Source organism: Melozone crissalis, unplaced genomic scaffold (genome assembly GCF_028551555.1).
Source record: "Melozone crissalis strain CALT ecotype California unplaced genomic scaffold, PUWL_Pcris_2 ptg000045l_1, whole genome shotgun sequence".
In the NCBI taxonomy this organism is placed as follows: Eukaryota; Metazoa; Chordata; class Aves; order Passeriformes; family Passerellidae; genus Melozone; species Melozone crissalis.
The window spans coordinates 13,047,026-13,066,852 of record NW_026535823.1 but is presented as its reverse complement, the minus strand read 5'-3'; the positions used below and the strand labels follow the sequence as shown (position 1 = coordinate 13,066,852).

At 38.0% G+C, this 19,827-nt stretch overlaps 1 long non-coding RNA gene across 2 annotated transcripts in view; it reads right to left on the bottom strand.

The window, feature by feature from the left end:
• LOC128942901 (uncharacterized) overlaps positions 1-19,458 on the bottom strand; it is a 45,845-nt gene extending 26,387 nt beyond the window's left edge. For both annotated transcript variants that reach the window (XR_008483653.1, XR_008483654.1), the window contains exons 1-4: positions 19,375-19,458; positions 13,671-13,833; positions 13,459-13,559; positions 11,151-11,223 (exon numbers count right to left, since the gene is read on the bottom strand). This is a non-coding gene — a long non-coding RNA (uncharacterized LOC128942901). The remainder of the gene's footprint in view (positions 1-11,150; positions 11,224-13,458; positions 13,560-13,670; positions 13,834-19,374) is intronic.
• Positions 19,459-19,827: the final 369 nt, after the last annotated feature.

The window sequence follows — 19,827 nt, the reverse complement described above, 5'->3', positions numbered from 1 at the left end:
AGTCCCTAACATACTTGTAAAAAATCAAGTGCTATACATACAAAAATCAAGATTGCCTTATGATTTGAAATAAAATTCCAATGAATTAAGTGGCATTATTCCAAACTCATCATAGCGTACCAAATAAGCAGATGGTTGCCCAGCATAATATGAGGAATTTACTGAAGATGTATATTTTTCTCAAAGAAAACTTGAAGAAAGTACAAAATATTATAAAATGCCTTTTCTTCTAAAGTAGTTTTTGCTTTTACAGCTAATCTGGCAGACGAGAGGATGAAGCCACATGATAGGGCAGTTATATCTTTTACCATATCAGAAACATTATTCTTGTCTCTTATGCTCTTCCTAGAAAACTCAAGAGAGGCAATCCAATTATAACAGCCAGCATAACATGAGATTAGTTAAAATTTCAAAATAGTGTTGAAATTGTTGAAAGTGCTTAGATTTTTATTCGACAGTTCTTTAACTGAAAATCAAACATGTTATTCAAAGAATGAGTCTTTTTTTTTTAAGAGATTAATCATCCTTGTTTCTCATTTAAAGTCTGGGGCCATAGCCAATCTTTTCTCTGTGTTCTCAGAGAGAGATATTTCATTTTGAAAAGAAAAAACAAAATTGTTCTCATCTCCTTTATACGTTGTCATGGTAGACAAGCCATCACAAAACAAAAATTTCTGTTTCACATTTCTTTGGGTCACTTTTCAGCAATAACATCAATGCTAAAATTTTTCTGGAGTTAATACAGAATCTGATCTTCTGATGCTGTATCTGTGGAAAATGTTACCTGAAAAAAGGTTTTTCTTATGCTATTTAGGGAGGGAGAAGAAATGAAAAAGAAATTGTAATCATATGAGAAAAAATTAAAACCATTTTATTACTCCTGCATTTTAGGATTTCCTTTGCAATGTAACATCTCTATTTAAACTCGCTGAAAATTTGGAAGCCTAGTAAACGCAGGAATTTGCTAGTAAAGTGTCCATCAAAGCTCCAATGTTCCATGACTGCAAATTAAATAATTTCCTTCAATAGCCTATGTAGTTAGAAGTATTTTTGCCAATCTGACTGATTTAGTACTAGCCAGAGAACCTCGCTTCAGGCCTCACTTTGAGCTCATGATTAGTTGATGCTGGTAGCAATAACAGTTCCCCATGGATTCATTACATAAAACATTTTACACATTTACTTTTGATTTACATTTGATTGGTATTGTATCTTATCTTACATAAACCAATTGAACTTATAAGACTACTTTCCCAACGAAGGGATTTGAGAGGGGGAAAAAAATGAAAAAAAATTCTCATTAGACACAAAGAATTCTGTGAATTTGGCATGGATTTACTGCTTATTACAAGGGCTGCCTGACACATTTCATTTGTCTGTAGACCCATGACAAATGTAGGAATATAGGTTCAGAAAACAGATACATTTTCTATGTATTATTGCTATGTATTTGTAAAAGCCTTGGAGAGATTATTCTTGCTGGACATTTGTACCGTGCCCTGTGCAAAGTAGTGCTGATCAATGACCAATGGCCCCACTCCACAGGTATTTGTATTGGTTCTGTTTCCTTCTCTGCTGAAGAAACTCTGATCAAGAAGGTGGTAGGAGGATTTGCTTGGTAGCCAAGATCTTTTTTCTAACCTTAAGAACAGTTAGATTGCTAGGATGAAGAGAAGTCAAAATTTTCCTCAGGAAACCTAACTAAATCAAATGTTGCCTACAACCTAAGATACTCTTCTACCATGGCAAGAACTTCTGTCTTAAATGTAGTTTTCAACAATTACATTCACATGTACTGTGCGCATACACTGTAAAGTGCACCACCAAAACATGCTATTTAAGAGAGGCTCTAGAAAGAATTTTGTAGGCTCCTTGATGAGAAAGAGACAATAATCCAATAGCTTCATCTCTTTGAACTATGTAACTAGGGATTTGGGGAAAGTACTTAATAGAGCTGAAAAATAAAGGACTGAGACTGCAAGTTAAAAATACATTTACCAACAGCACTTTTCTCCAGCTAATGTCTTTTCCCAAAATATTATAAATTAGCAGTACCTTTGTGCAAGTACTGCTCAGAAAAGATTCTCAAAATAATGAGTCTTTGGTCTTATATCACAAATCTGCTTATTCTTTTTTTGTCTTGCAGCTGTGCCTTGAAACCAGAGCTTGCAATAAGGCATAGATTGCTGTGAGGAGTAAGAGGAAACTAAGCGCCAGCTCTGTCGGAGAATGACTTAAAGAAAAGGCCATGAGACATACAATTGAGAGAAAAGTATAAGGGAAAAGTAAAGCAGTTTCTAACAGTTCTCAGCCTTCTGATTTGTATAAACAATTAGACTCTCTCAGGCATCATTCTATAAACAATGGAGTTCTCAGATTGTCTTCCCATAACAAGCAGAACACCGTCTCTGGGAAGGCCTGCCATCCTGAGAACAGATGTAGAAGTTTTGGGAACACTGGTTTCTGTTTTGGTTTCTGTTTTTAATAAACAATTGTAGGTATTCTAAAACAAGAGGAGTGGTTAGAAACTGCTTTACTTTTCCCTTATACTTTTCTCTCAATTGTATGTCTCATGGCCTTTTCTTTAAGTCATTCTCCGACACAGCTCCATGTGTACTTACAGCTCATTCAGAGGAGCGAAGACCTGGCCAAAACAGCTCCATTTGTCACCACATTGTACTGCTTGTGCCAGCTCCCTATGACATGTCAGGCCACTTCCTCAGCCTGCATTGTATACTGGGACTGGGCAGAGCTGTCTGTCACAGGACAATTGTACCAGCCATCCTATCAAATAACTCCTGTCACTTCAAGCACTGAGCTGGCCTGACTCTCCTGTCTCTGTCTTGGACAATTACTGAGCATTCATACATCATGGTGAGCACACTGCCCTCCTCCAACCTCTGACAGATGAGAGTGGAGCAGCAGAATGGGATTTCCTTTCAATGTATTCCTGTGGAATTTCCACTTTCCTAAAATAAAAGATCTCTGTAGCTGTAGCCAGTCCACAATTTGATATAAGGTCCATAATAAAAGAGCCCAGCAAGAATTTTTTTTTTCTAGACTTTTTCTCCTTGTTTTAAAAATGTCATACACATTAAACAAGCAACATAGCAAAACCCAGGAAGCCACATGTGTACACAAGTACATTTTCTAATGTAACACATGTAGACTGTCTCCCACAGCTTTAATAATTTTAGCAAGTATTACATTAAACTTTAACTAGCAATGTTGAAGCTCAGCAACAGTTATTGAATTGCCAGTTCACTTCAGCATCCAGGGGCATGGATAGGAAATTATTCAGGAACAATATCACCCTCAACTGACCAAGACACCATAATCTCGCTTACTCCCATAAAACATGCCTGGCTTTGCCAAGCTTGTCCTCTACCTATAAAACATCAGAGAAATCCCTAAGGAAAGGAGAGCTACCAGCACCCTGTGGAAACTTGTACTTAGTTTTCTCCCACTCCTGATAAGCACAAAACCTACTAATTAACTTCTGAGGTCTATTCCCACTAGTGCAGGAAGATGCTGTGCAAGTGAATCAGCAGCTATTTCATTTCTGCAGAAAACAGATGAAGGTCCACATCAATATTATTTTATTTCTAAAAGCTGCTTCTTAAATGCTGAAACACCTTTCATCATGCAATATTTAAAACATAATCTAGTCCTTATGAAATGCCACTAAGGCTGCTGGGAGACTTAAACTCTCTCATGAGATAATGCTCTGTTTATCCACTTCTGCTTCCTCTTCACTCTTTTCTTTTATCTTCATTTCTATTTCCTCCCTCACATCATCATTTGTTAAAATCTCTCTTTCCTTAACAAGCCCACAGCTGAAATTCAAGGACAGTTGGTTGCAGTCCTTTCTATTAACAAAGTTTGAAAGGAGTGCAAAACATTGTTCCTGCAAATATTCACTTTCTGTATGTATTTACATGAGCACATATAGACCACTACAAAATGCAGTTAGTAATTTGCCAGAATATTTTTTGTTTTCTGCACTCTTGTAAGTACATTTCAAAAACTAAAATAAACCTGAGCAGAATTTATGGGATCATAAAACAGAAAAAAGCCATTATAAACTTAGGCATCAATGTACAAAAATTCCCTTTAAGAAGTACAAATATTAATGCTAATATTGTTAGCAGTAGTTCCTCTCAGGCAAAAGGAACTTCAATATGATGTTACTAAAAAGAAGGTTTTACATTACACAGACCTCCAAAAGCTGTTGTCTGATAGCAAATGCTAGACACTTCAATACTTTCTCTTTCAGGTTCCCCAGGCATGGAATCCGTGTATGTCAGTGTGATTCCTCTCCTCACATCTTGGCAGGTTCCACATAATGTTTTTCCAAGTAGCTTGTGTCAGCTATCATATCTTCCCCTTCTCCTAAAAGCAATGCTCCAGTCAAAGAAAGACAACCAAACAAATTGTCCCCTTAAACAGAATCTCTCTTCCCCCTTTGGCCATATAAAGGATGCAATCCATCTTTGTCTGCCAGAAAACTAAAAAGCAAATCTGCTTTTCTATGTAGACCCCAGAGTTTTGGAACAAGCTGGCTGATAAAATGCACATGGTTCAATGCCAGCTTCTTCTTTAAGATCCCAAAAGTTTAAAAGTGCTTGACTCTACTCTGTTTTCCAGGATTTGCTTAAGTACAGACAGGAAAATAATATTCCTTAAAAGCAAACAAACAAAAAATACTACTGGTTTCCTATGCTGCTTAAAAAGACTTTACCTAGCATAATCTAATCCAAACTTCTTTGATGCACCTCCTCCTTGCCAGCATCCTTTTCTTTCCATTCATTTGCTCTGACTGCATTTGAGAATCTATGCCAAGCACACATACCAATTCATGCGTGAAAATTTTAAAACAGCTTTCCATTGATTTTTAGCCATTCCTCCTTATTACAGAAGTCATCACACACAGCCAGGAGTCAAAGAAATAGTAAATTCATATTGAGAACTACACAAGTAAGACATCAAGTTTTCTACTAAGCAGCAGTTTAGCATCTTGGAGCAAGCAGGTGTTCTGCACCATATAATTCTAACTTGTCCCTACCTAGACACTCAGAGAAAGGCTCACAGCCAGCAGGGAGATCCAGACATAAGCACAAACAAAAAATTATTTTTTGGCTGTGGGCAAAATGAAATAGTTGCTGTCTTTGTTGATAAGTTCTCCTAGGAAGAATGTCTCCAAAGAAAATTAAACCGTGAAAATAAAAGCCTGATATTCTCCTAACAGGCTGACTCCTGTGCTGGCTTTATTTGCTCCTTATTTTTCACAGAATTCTACAGTAATTTTAAAAGTCAGTTCATTGAATAATTTGAATTACTTGCTCAGTGCCATCCCATCAGACTTCATTTCCTTTTCACCATGTTGCTTCTCTAGCCAGCCTTCTACCAGTAAAGTTCAGGCTCAATGCTAAAATACCTGGGACATCTGAGCTTGCAGCTCAGCTTGTGTGACACTGACTAACAAAGTGCATGTTCAATCAGGGAACACTGATTCCTGAAATGCATTTCTTTCAACAAGCTTCTATCTCCTCATGGAGAATCTGCTTAGTTTTTCAATAGACCATAGAGCAAAACCTGAACTTCTGGTCTTGCAGGGGCTATGACATGCTCACACTTTGTTGAGGGAATCATCACTCACACCCCACTCTCAGCTACCTCTAGCCTTGCTTCCATCCTCACTGCTGGGCACTCAAACATCAGAGTCCAAGACTCTGTTTGCTTAAAATTTGCAAAGGAAAAAATCAAAATTATTATAAATATTTTCAAAGATAATAGTATGAGCTCTCCATATCAAAATCACCATTTTTACCTCAACAGAACAGATATTTTTTCATAGCCAGAATCTTCAACTTCTTAGTAGCTTTAGGCTCAGTTCAGTGTGACTGGTACCTTAGGGCAATGGCTTTCACAATGTAGTCCACCAAGCACTCAAGTCTGGGGATATCTGTAAGGATAACTTGAAAAGAAAACATTAAAAATTCAAGCTGATTGTCAGTGAGGCTTTAACTCACTATACAGAGATCTGTATCTTCTGTGGAAAAGGTTGAGAGGTTCACAGATCAAAAAAGGTTGAAAACGACAAGCCTATAGAGTAAAATACAAGGAGGTTGAAGTGACTTGATAATTTTAGAGCAAGGTCTAAATATATCACTCTGCAAATGCAATGAACTTCTCTCTCTTTTTCCCTCAGCAAGCTACACAAACATCTGCCCTACAGCAAAGGGATGCCTGCAGTCCATATTCCACTAACAGTGCCCATAAGGACTTGGGCTGGGGAGCAGCGCCATGGAAACACCTTGATCTGATGGGGTTACCACATCCCTCAGCATACCTTTGCGTTTGCACTCTCTTGCTGCTTTTGTCTAGAAAGACAAATAACATGAGAGAAGCTGAAATCACTGTTTTCTCTCTTTCAGGACTGTTGATGCCCCCAGCAAGGGCTCGGCAGGCCATTCTCTCTAATTGTAATTGTTATACTAATTAATGCATCAAGAGGGGAAGCTCATCCCACCATTTTGTGCCCCCTGAGCCTCACACCCTTGATAAATCTCTGCCTCTGTCTGTTGCTGGAAACAAAGTACTTACAGCCCAGGTGTGCACTACTACTCTCCAGGTAACTGAATCCCAAGTGTGTATTTCTGTCTAATAAACTATACACAGAGGTAAAAGAAGAAAGTGAACTGGGGGGGGAAATTCTATTGCACCATTAAAATGAAAAATGCCTTCCCCTCGTTAACAACTCTCATTAAGGCACCCTCTTCCCACTTCACTGCTGTGTTTATCTCCTTCCCTTGATGGCAGGAATGCTGAATCATGACAAGCCATGAGGGCTCAAGCCCAGCACCAGGCTGTCATCCTGATTTAAGTGACAGGACTGTAGTATCTGGCCCCAACTCACACAAAAATGGCACTGACAGTAAAGCAGCATTTGGGGACCAGTGTATAGGGACAGCAGCCTGAAGTATGGATTTTAATAAATCCATTAGAGACAGGGAAAGATACTTTGCCGACAAATAAAAATGGAATATTTTGGAATCATTTAAATGAAAATCAAGAAGACTATAAAGAATTAGAATCTACAAATTACATATATAGTTGAAATAAATATCAAAGAAGTTGATAGAATGCAATTCACATGTATCCCCCTGGTAACATTATTGTTCTCTATAATCCAAATAGGGCTCTTTTTTTGACATTGCAGGACTGGTAGCACAGAGTCTGTGGAGCAAACATTCTGCTGGAATGCTGTTTTGCGTCATTATACTCAATAATAGAACCTTAAATTGCAATAAATATTGAAGTGAATTTTGAGCATATAGGGAAGTCAGCCTGCAGCAAGAACTGTAAGGCATTTCTCTAACATGCAGATGTAACAGAGATTTAACATGTTTCTCTTTCCCCCTGCACACACTTACCTGGAAATACCCACCCCCAAGTCTCCTTTTTAATACACCAAGAAACAGTAACAACAGCAACTAGAGAACTGGGCTATCTGGGACTAAGCCACACAGTGATTTGGCACTGTCACCTCCCTGGGCCATCACCTTTCTTCTAGTGCCTGGCATACGCGCTCCAACACATCTCTGCTCCTCTCCTTGGTGGCCCTTGCCCCGCTCAGTCCTCCCAAAGGCACAGCCCAGGACTCTGTGCTTTGTCCGACACCGCGCTCCTCGGCAGCAGCAAGGCATTTTCATGAGGAGAGGACAAAGAGGTGAGGGAGCACGTCAGTCATCACCAGAAATAATGCATTCCCAGCTGCACTGATGATGGAGGAAGAATATTATTTATGTGACTTCTGCATAAGTACTTTCATTTGAATCTTGCTATTTTGGGGGGAAATAAAAGAAATGCAGAAGATTTTGGACATCTCTGGCCATTATATGCACAAAGTTTACTCACTGCTCCAGTGATCCAATTTTCCAGTATTTAACAGATTGAAAAAAACCCTAATGCAATTTCTCAAAAGCAATACAGCACACAGAAAACAAATCTATGTAATGTACTATCAACTTTGAAATATACTTCACACTCTTCATATTAGCATCTCATCTTTATATTTTTAAGCGTTCAAGAAAAGCTGCAGGAAATTCTCTTGACATAAAAATCTTTTTTCTTCTTAACCCAAGGTATATATTATGCACTGTATTCCCTGCTAGTCAAATCAGACAAAGAAGCATTCCTTTGCAAGAAGCAAAAGACCACAGGAAGCAACAGCAGAGCTTTTCTGAGGGGAATATTTCAGTCAAAAAGAGAGAAAAGGAGAGATGTGGAGAAAAGATCCCTTCCCACATCCTTTGCTTTTGCATATGAGTAGACACAAGAGACAAAAAATGCTCTGAGCAACTGGATACTGCCAACAAAATGACATCTACCAAATTTCTCTCCCTCTTCTGTGACTATGCAGTTGTTCTGCCAAAAGGACAGTCTGCAATGGACAGGAAAGAGCTTTCCACTTAAGACCCTTGTAAGGCCCTTCAAATTTTAGCGGTATCAAAGAGAAATGACTGAAAACATCTCTCTGCATACACAAGAATATTTAATTCTTATGTGGCAGAGCAATCAGCTCTATGAGCACCAACATGCAATGACAATGCCACTTGTTCTGCCTCACCATTGTGTTCATTGCCTACTAGAAGCTTGCTGTGTCTTGTGAAACGGCTTCATCCTAGGCTAACTCACTGCACTATGAATTACCTTCATTTTTTAATCAATGCTATCAAATTAGGAAGCAACTCAGGCAAGAGAAGGAAACACATTTTATATTTACTGCATGCTTCCACATGTTGTTGCTTGTCTGTGTTATTTTCAGCATTACCTATTTAAAGAAGTTGTATGATATATAGAAGACAGCAGGTAGAGTGATTGACTGAGAGTCAGATGTTAAATTGCCACAGAGCTGTGGAAAGGATAAAAATACTTCTCTACCTCAATTCATTCCATAGAAAAAATCCTCTCAGATCTTGCATCCTTATCATTTTTACACTAAAAGGTTTCCAAGTGAATAGAAGGAATAAAGGGTAATTTTTAAAAATGAAAAAAAACCCCCACATTTTCACACTTTCGTTTTCGTCTTATTTTTCTAAAGAGTATAATATTGAAGGAGGAAAAGCCTGCTTGCTCTCAGTTAGGTTTACTAAATCAGTCATGAAGGCAGCTGATCTAAAATGCATCAGCTGTCACCTGCTCAGTCTCAGTTTGACAGTTCAATACCTCCTCATCTTCTGAGAATGGCAGTGCTGAGACCTGAGTAAACCATGTCTGTATGCAAACTGTCACTGATTTTGTGGCATATCATCAGGCCTGATCTCCACGGCTGCAGTGACAACAGGGAACACTACAGCCAATCATCATCAGAGTTAAAATTAATGTGCAGGTCCCCACATTCAGCAGTAGGTGAGGCAAGCCCCATGAGCAGTGGCCAGTTGATGAACTATGTAATTACAGCAAGATAATCTTACCCCTGCAGAGAATGCAAATGTATATCATAAATTCAAGGTATATTTCTACACACCTATATTTTTCCCCTCATCATTTCTTCAGAACAAATAATACATATAAATGCCAGTATAGCCTAGTCAAATTTAGATAGTAAAATATTATTCAGGGCCATGAAAGGACAATCTAAGGCACATCCTCAAGCAGTGACAGTCAGGGTCATATCAGTCACAGGGGTTAAGAAAGTTGCAGGTGATCATTGCTGCAGTAACCTAGGCCAAGCCCAGCCCAGCCGAATATGGAATTTGGCCAGCCAGCTCAACCACAGCACAGAGCTCCCAGCTCTGCCCAGGGCAGCCAGCAACGTCCCCCTAGGGCCCCCAGATCTAAACTCTTATGCACCTTCAGAGCCATTTAACACCTTAAAAAAATGCTCTAAATAAACATAAAAGGGGTTAAACTGATGATTCTTCAGACTCCTCATTTTTTGTGGTATTACTTACAACATGAACTATGTTTGGGCAGTCCAGTATGGTTTGTCTGGTTTGCAGTTCCCGATAAATCTCACATACCTTCTGCACGACTTTATTCAAGTTGAAACCCCTTAGCCTATTTTAAGATGTCAAATCTAAAAGAGCTAAAAACCCAATTCTCTACTACTATCCAAGTACAACCTTTCACTAACCTATCAAGGGGCATACTTGGTGCTCCCAGAGGTGTTTGCCAACCAAACTAGGTGTCAGATACAAACAAATTCTCTGAACAGACTAATTTTAGAGAGTTTTTAGTTAAAGTAATCATGGAAAGCAACACAACATCAAGACCTTATCAAGCAGAAAAGTTACTAGACATATTTCTGTTCTGGAAAAACCTGGACTGAGGACCTGTATCTCTATTGGCATATCTCAAATACTCAAGAGCCACCAATGAAGTATGAGGTATTCAACAGGACCATTACACTTAGCTTTAGGACGTAGCATTAATCATTTTATTTACCTTTTCACCATGATCAAAAAACCCCTTAGACAGGGTCAAAAGTTGTACAGCCTTTGTCATTTTTTTCCAGCTATCAATGGTATTGAGAATGCCTGAAAGCAGTTTGATCTCTCATCTATATAAACAATGTCCGTGCTCCTCTAGCTCTCTATATTGAGGTTTTTGTGAAAAAAGTGTGGATCCCATGAATTTATCCTAGGCAGCAAATAATTTCAAATAAAACATTGCATATTTCTAGACTAAATTTCAAAAAAGCTTTCATTGTCTTTATCATGAGGGAAAGGTATACTTGCAAATCAATTTTGTTTTACACTGCATCTCTTGGTACATGTCTGGTAAAAGTAAAATTTTGCTGGGAAATTACAGCAGTTCTTCCAGTCTACATGGAGTGACTTGAAATAGTCATGTCAGGGTCCACTACAAGCTTCAAATTAAGCAAGTTTTGCTTACTTGATGTTTCCTTTACATGTAGGAAGTATTTTGCTAGAAAGTGACATTTAAAATTAGATTTAACCTTTTCATTCCTCCAACCTTTTGAAGGAGAAAATTTTGAGCATCATTTAAACTGACTAGCTGTGTGAGTTAATAAAAGTGACAGGTAACATAGCCTCCTTATGTCACCATGATGAAGAGAACTGTAATAAAGGTCAGATTTTATGAAAGTACTTCTTTTAAATAAGCAGTTTCAAGGTACTTACATCCATCTCAGTGTAAGAATCATGTTGCAGAGACCTGACAGAACAGTAAGTGTTGTATTCTTCACAGACCTCTCTGTAGAATAAAAAAAAAAAGGCATTATTTGAGTAAGTTCTCACTAATATTTTTTATATTTTATGTCCACTAGTCTTGTGACTTGTATATAAACAGCACTTAAGGTCTCTTGCAGAAGCTAAACACCAGCTAACAATCTTTTAGCTAAAAACCTTACTCATTTCTTGACAATTATTTGTGCATGTCTCTTATTGGCTGAATCAGTCTATGAAAATGTAATTTAAAAAAGAAACAGGAGTAAACATGGATGTACATAAAACCCCAAGCCTTAGCGGCAAGAAATGAATATGTTTTAGAGCCTGTTATGATCTAAAGTTACAGCAAGGACAAAATGTGCATGGTCTTGAACATTGCCTAAACATTTGAATGCCATGGTTGTAATCAACCCTATTTGCTAAACATCATTATCACCTGATAGACAAATAAATTAAGCTCCAAAGCTTTCTCAATTTTGTCTTTGTATGGTGAATTGCAATAGGAAAGACATTGCTCATAAGGCTAGAAATTCTGTAGTGGCTAGAACTTGATCCAAAACAACTCCTACTCATTAGGATGGCCCCACATAATTCATTTGGAGTACCACTTCACGCCGCCATTTGGGAATTACGAGGTCACTTCTAACTGAAAAAATACTTCATCTCTTGTCATCTCACAGCCGTGTTTCTCTACAGTAGCCTTCTCCACTGGCCAATCAATAATAAAAGCAGACACAGAGTCCAGCACTTGGGCAGATACTGGGATTTGCTAAATCTCCATTCCCTTACGGGTTGGGTCAGTTCCCATTGAAGGCAGCACAAGGAACCGGAGCACACCAACACCACACTCCCAGCAGGGACCACTCTGAGCCCCACAGAGGCTGCTGCTCCTCTGGCTTCCCCATCCCTCCCACCCCCCACCCCACTCCACATCTCATTTTTACTGGATTTCCAGCCCATTGCCCCAGACATGATACATTCTTCACCACATAGGCAGTGCATGTTGGGCAGCAAACAAAGAAATGGACTCAGGGCAGTGGGAAATACTTCTAAGGAGAGGAAAAGAACCCTTGATGTGCATGTCTCTAAAGAGGTGAGTTAAGGTAAAGTAGGTTAATCTTTTAACTTGGGTTTTATTCACAATTAAGTAGGCTGGGAGAACACAAACTGGTTAGAAGCACATATAGGCAAGTGTCTCTATTTTGGAAGTGTTTTTATCCCATTCCTAGGGGAAATAACTGCCAAGGCAATTGCTGTCTGAGAACTACAATATCCATTTCTGGTTGAGTTACTGCCCTTTGGCTGTTAGCTGTTCTTGACTTACCTACCCATACACTGATACACCTTCTCTCTTTCCTTGTTTTTTTCCTCAAACAAGAAACATGATTTTTTCATAACACTGTAAGACAACTGATGGAGCCTACAAAGGTACTAAACCTACCCATAATAATTACTACAAAAAGAGCCAAGTATGCAAGCTTAAAATCTCTTCTTTCTATTAAAATATCCTTCTCAACATTTGGGAGTGGGAAGAAAGAAAATGTCTGACAAACTAAAATAAGTCTTATTTTACACCAGCATGATGAGACTCAGATGTATTTTACATTAATTTCATACCAGTTATTAAAAGATTAATAATTTCCTAATAATTGGCTTACTATAAAGCAAATCAGTGGTCTGTGTAACACACTGCTTGCAGACTCAGTAGTCCTAAATTATTTTAACACTTTTTACTGGCCTTGATGAGCACTATTTACCACACAATACTTCTGCATGGTTGTAACATATGTATAGTTGTTTATAATTCTTTTATCAAACAGTATATTTAGTAATGCACCATTTTTACAGAATTCAAACACCTCTCAGACACTACGAAAATTGCCTTTTTTTCCCACATTTATCTGCTCTTCTGGTTCCTTCTACCATGCTAGATCCTTTTGTGTTTGTTCAGATCTCCTTCAAATGAACAAATGCTCTTCTGACACCAAAATGCTAGTTTCCCTATCTCCTTCTTAAAGATTACTGAAAACAACAAGCCTAGAATACAACTACACCTTTTGCTCTCTACAACAGCCACAAGAATCACAAATGCAACTACAGTATAGAGAGAAAAAGACATCATCACAACTAGAAAAAAGAGAAAAGATTCACAGTCACTGGCTCTTTCAGGCCTAAAGTACAGCGTGTCTGTCACAGCTGTTTTGGATAACTTGTGTGACTGGGCATTGCACAGGCAGCTTTTACTGTTGTGAATATTTACCAGAGGTAAGTAGTTTAGGTCACTGAAGTAAGACTGTTCCAGGTATGTCACAGCTTCACTTAATTTTCAGTCACAAACAGCTTTGGAAATTATCACACCATCTATAGAATGAAAAGATAATTACATGGTAATGAAAAGAAGTTAAATGCAGTAGCTTAAAGGTACGTAACAAGGAATTAGTTTTCTTATGCTTCATCTGATTAGAAAATTACCACTTGCAGCAGCTGTACAATTGTGACAGACATCATCTCCATGGTGCTCAGACAGAGAAATCCAAGAAGCATTCAGCTGAATTTCTGGCATATGACAGTTTCTACTGCAAAGCCTGTGTAATATTTCCAGAGTTGCAAGATCTTCAGTAGAAGGAATCCCATACTATAAAAAAATAGGTGCACATACAGAGTTATCAACACTTGGCATTCACAGTGCAATGTTCTTTGCTATGAAGGGACATCCCATCTCTCAGCTCTTCACACCAGCTCTTTTTGGAGGCTGGGAGGTGGACCTGCTATGGGAAAACTCATGTACCACCCCAGACCCACAGAGCCCACCTACAGTTCTGCTTCTCAGGAGCAGGAATACTGTCTTCCCTTTTTTTTTTTTTAATTTCAAACCAGATTTATCAAGCTATTGCGTTGTACTGATGCTTCTTACACCTCTTTTTCATACCAATACCTTATTTAATTTCTGGTTTTTTTGCCTTGGATTTATTAGTAGCCAGCCACTTACTAAACACTTCTCATTTTGCAGATGCTTTAGTGAATTTATTCTACTTCCATTCAAAGAGTCTACTCAAAGTTTTAGGGATAATCGGTAAATAAATTGTAGCATGTACCTTTATATACTTGAAAAAGCAGTTTAAAAACACAGATTAGAAAATATGTTTGGAAGATAGCTTCCAGTTCTGTAGGAGAATTTAATACTGGAAAATATTTTAGAGAGGAATAGGCCTTAAGAAAAAAAAAGGGAGGGAATGAAGTACACAATAGCAGCATAACATTCCTCAATAGCCTGATAGGTTTTATTCAAAGCAATGCTCCTCTCATTGAGAACTCTACAGGGACATTTTTGACTGCATTGTGAATATCACTGCCTGCTTTCAGCTGAATGCAAATGTTTATGTTGTTATTAGTGCCAATAACAAAATTTCACCATAGAACTGTTAACAAATGGATCTATTTCTTTATAATTATGTGCTGTCATTTTCTGGTTTGTCTTTAATTTTTATAAAAGAAGCAGCAGGGAGTCTAGCTGCTGCTTTTTCTCTACAGACTTCTCAGTGGATCTAGATTACATCCTTCACAAAACAATTGTTTGGAATATCAATTGCCTTGCTCTTCAAATAATTCTTGAACAATTGCAGGTGCTATTTACAGACATGGAGCCAATTCTAAAATTTAGATTTTGATTAGACTTTGAAACCAGCTTATGAAATAATTGATATATACTAACAAATCAAAAGATGCTCAAGAACTTTGTGATGGAAAACATAACCATTATTATCATTGGAGCCACAGTTCAGGTCACTGGGAGTGGACACAATTCCATGTGAGACACTACCAGCAAGCAGAGCGAAGCAACAGCTTGCGTGATTCTCATCAGCCATCATTCTATTTATACAGAGCAGGAGGACACAGGGGTCTGTTGCACAAAAAGCACAGGAAAATCAGAGACCCACTGCCAACCCCTATGCTCCAAGCCCATGAGGAACAGCACAGCACTTTGTTTTAACAAACTACTACAATGTCAGAAGTCTTTAAAGCTACAATTAATCGAAACCAATTGCAACACTAGGATCAGTTGCATCTTGGTCCAGATCCATCTTTTCCCAAACTTGATGTAATAAATGAAGACTATGCCTCCAGTGTTTTTGTTCATCTATCACCATGTCAATGATTATTACAGCGTTACAAAACAAAGCAACAGAAAAGCTTAATTTCAAGGAAAATTTATGGTGAGTGAAACACATTTAAACTTGACTAAATGAGAGTAACCAAATAAATCTGATGTTTGCTCAAACAAAAATTTTTGCAACAAAAATAGGTTTAAAATGTCACTGCTGAAGTATTGAAGTATAATTACCGGTGTAGGAAAGAATAAACACTGGTTAGTAAGACCACAATCAGATACATGAGCTAGATAAAAAGACTACCATGCAGACTATCCAGCTGTCATTATAATTGAGTTCTCTATAGTGTGACCTTCAATACTGTCCAAGCTTAATTCTATATGCCTACAATGTCTTAAATGCTCTGCAATTTAAAAGCAATAAGCTTAAAATAACCTGCAGTTTAAGAATAGTAGGCTGGGGGGGAAAGAAAAGTATCACAAACAATCTAAAAGCTAATAGTGAATCAAGCAAGGTCACTGTCCCTTAAAGACAGGAAATCTGCAACAATAAATTTCTTCTTTAGTTGATATTTCTGATTGATCTTTTCCTGCTTTAATACTAAGCTAAAATGACCTATCAGCACGATGAGGAGCTGGTGCCAAACACAAAGAGCTGAAATGGGCATCTGTGCCCCCCTCACTGCCACAGTTCAGCACCTCCACCTGTCTGAGCCCACTGCCATGTGGAACTTGGTCATTCACACACCCTGCCTGCATCCTCCCTTTGCTCCAGCAGGAACAGAGGCAAAACTGTGCGAGGGTGAATATTTTCTCTAATTTCATCTAAGAGAAATAGACTCTTCCAAAAGCAAGTGGCATGACAGGATCAGGAAGGGCCCCCATCACACAGGACAACCACAGCACCACAGACCTTTGCAATGGAGGATGAGCACCTGGCATGGACCATCTGTGCCAATAAACACAGTTCTCAGTCATTGCATAAGCTACCAAACAAATATGCGCCATTATAGCAGGTAGCATAATGCAGTGACAACAAAGACCAATTTGCAACAGAATTATTAGTATATGTTATCAGCTATTAACCTAACTGAGAGGCATTTATCCTTATTTAAATTATGACAAATACACAAATCATAAGTTGGACGAGGAAGGTTTAGGAAACAATGTGGGGAAAAAAGAAAGAATGCAACTGCTGCGCAGGATGTCCAAGCGCAGCAACACATTCACTACTGTCAGCTGTGTAAGATTTAATCTGCAGCCTCACTTTAATAATTTGTCAACTATTTGCCAGAATTGAACGTCTCAGGATCTTGAATCTCTAAAAACTAAGCAATTACAAAAATATCTTTTTGCAAGGACCAAGTAAATATTGCATCATCTTTGCAATCAATGAACCTACATTTCTTAATATTTTGTTTTAGGGAGTCTTAAATCTAACTGCAAATGCTCTTGAGCAGGAGATCTCTGAGGGCTGAGGAACAAAGAACAAGACTTCAGCCCACCAGAGTTTTCTTTGTAAGCTCTCTATGCTGAACATTTTGTAAGTTCTCTACAGCTTAAAATGAAAGGCAGAAAAGTTGAGTGGGAGAAGTCTGTTAGAGAGCTCGAGAACCACATTATTTATTTTTCTTCTGTACTGTCCAGACACTGACCTGCCTCAGGCACACAGTACAATGGAAAACAGAGAAAAGCTGTGGGTTGTAGGAGGTCCTGTATGGCTTCAGCAAGAGTGATACTTACAGGGCTCTAAAAAGAACAGAGTAATTTTAGACACATAAAAACTGTAGAAAATGTTCTTCTCTGTTGTCCTTCTTTGTGTGGACATGAAAAAAGTCAGCCTAAGCCTTGCTCCATTTTGAAAATTCGTTACTGTTCTTGAGATCTTAAAAGACTTGCTTTAATTGCACCTCAGTCTTTGCTGAGTGAAGTGAGGTTGAAGAGGCAGGTGTAAGGGATGTCCCAATCTAGAAAAATGTCATTTTGAAAAGAAAAACTCTTATTTTAAAGCCTGACTTATTTGCAACTACTTATTAGACTGTCACTGAGCTTTGAAGGGTGATGATCCATATATCAAAACTTTAAGGTCTTAATATATTAAATTATAATGGATCCAAGGGGACAATAATGTACTATTGAACAGATAACTACACATTTATAATGGGCAGTAATGGGGATTATGGTCTATGATATGGATGATTAGACCTATTCTGAAATTTATAGAATAGATTTTAACAAAGAACACAAGGAGTTCATGCTACATTCAGCTTCCACAAGGGAGTAAGACAACACAGTGGACATAAGTGACACCATCCTCATCGTCACAGCTGTCCTCCTTTTTGCAGCAGCCACAACACCCCTTTCAGAGGTCTATCAGCAGATGAGGACAAAATGCAGCAGTGCCCAAGATCATTGCTCCCAAAGCTTCCCACAAGTAATTAAATGATGATGCACCATGTAACATACTTCACTCAAACATAACCCCACCTAGAGAAATATGCTATGAATCACAAGATTCACTATTTTCCACAAAAGACATATTCCTCGAAACTTCTGTACTTGGAAATGCCATAGTTAAATTTGCCAAATCTCCATTTCAGGAGGTCACAATGTTTAATAAAGCTTGCCTTACTTTCCCTTCTGTAATGTAGTAATATAGCAAAAGAATGTTTCAAACATGAAATAATATTCAACTCTCATCACAGAACTGACCTCAACATGTAAGATGCATTTCAGCTCCACTTTATTGCATCTCTAAAAGGGGAAAACAGACAAACATAAGAAAATCTAGACACTTCATAGTAATGTCATCCGTCATTCATAGAAATTGCCTTCCTATATTTATCTGGTTTGCTTTCTGTGAACTCAAGAAAATAGGAAATTTATAGAAAAGATCAAACAGAGCAACACAGACTCTTTTATTCAACTATAGAAGAAGAAAAGCCACATAGTGAAGGACAAAAAAAGCCGTCTTATTTATGAAAAATGCCCATAGTAAACAAGGTTAGCTGATAGGACAAACTTAAGTAAATGGTATAAGACAGTTGCTGCATGTGTTTCATGCACACAATATATTCACTAATGAGAAGATAAAGACAGCCTGATTTTAAATCTGAATTATTTTTGCATCTCTGTTTGTAAAGAAAGAATCAACAGCAGTTTTCTACCATCTTAGAATTAATCACATAGCGATATAAATCCTCTATATTTTAAGAACACCAAAAGTGCCATTTCAGAAAAGCTAAATAATGTATGAAATTCAAAAATGTCATTCTTTTAATATCTCTCCTTGTGAAAAAAAAAATTGCAATTACAACCATGATAACTGATTGCAGCCTTCTTTTAAAGCATTACAGAAGTTGTCATTGTTTAGTTAAGCAATTCAGATTCAGAAAACGTGACCTCCCATATCCTGAGGGAGAGACCTATCGTAGCAGCAAGCAATACATCTCTGCACACTTGTAATTCAGAGGCACTGAGGCAAAAACTGTCAAAACATTACTAAAGTCGACAAGGATGTATGGTTCATTAGTCTAGGAACTGATGTGTTATGGACCTCTTTGTGATCAGCCTGATAATTTAAATCAAGTTACAAGTTTATGTAAACCTACTAGTACTCTACTATTAAATTTCAAATCATGCCTTCAACAAAGGCAGTCATAATTGCAGAGATTTATCACAAGGCCATAACTAGCCCCCTATCATGCCAACTAAATCAATAATCAATTTATTAGGTATCATTACTTTAGCAGAAAATCTGTAGCTCTTTTTCTTGCATTGACTTTGAGGACCAAACTGCAACATAACAGCAGTAAGCCAGTCTTGTTCATTAACACAGAATTGGACTGCAAATATTCAATATTTCCAAGCAGTTCCATGGACAGAGCAGAGTGAGCTGCTGCAGCAGCAGAGTTCTCTGCCCCCTTCCCTGTGCTGCCCTAAGCCGGTCCAAGATATCTGATTCTCACAGTACTGAAGCACACTACCTGAACATGAAGCTTCTTCATTTCCCCCAGCTTTACATCCATGAGAAAGAGATTTAAAATATGCAGCCACTCCCATACTCACAGTCAACAGCCCATCTTGTTGTTCGAACAGGACAAAGACTGGCACAATTAGAGTGAAAAGAAGAGACCACAGAGTTGGACTTGCAATCAATGTCTCCATATTTCATTCACTGTAACAAAATAGATCAAGTTCAACTGTAATGGCATTGCTTGCATATGGTGTGATTCTTAGGGCCTGTAGCTGGACTTTGATGATCCTTGTGGATTCCTTCCACTCAGGATATCCTACAATTCTGGGATTTCAAATTTTCAAATGTTAAGACTTCACTTAAGAGACAATCTTCTTTTATCAATGATAATACATGCTGATAGCTGTTTTTACAACATGAGCTTTCTATCTAGAGAAAAGAAAAATAACCTGGAGATGATAACAGTGCTCAAGGACTGCAAATGATCAGTGCTACCAAACAAACAAATAGTTCATGTGACAACCTTGATCCAGGATAAAGCTGCA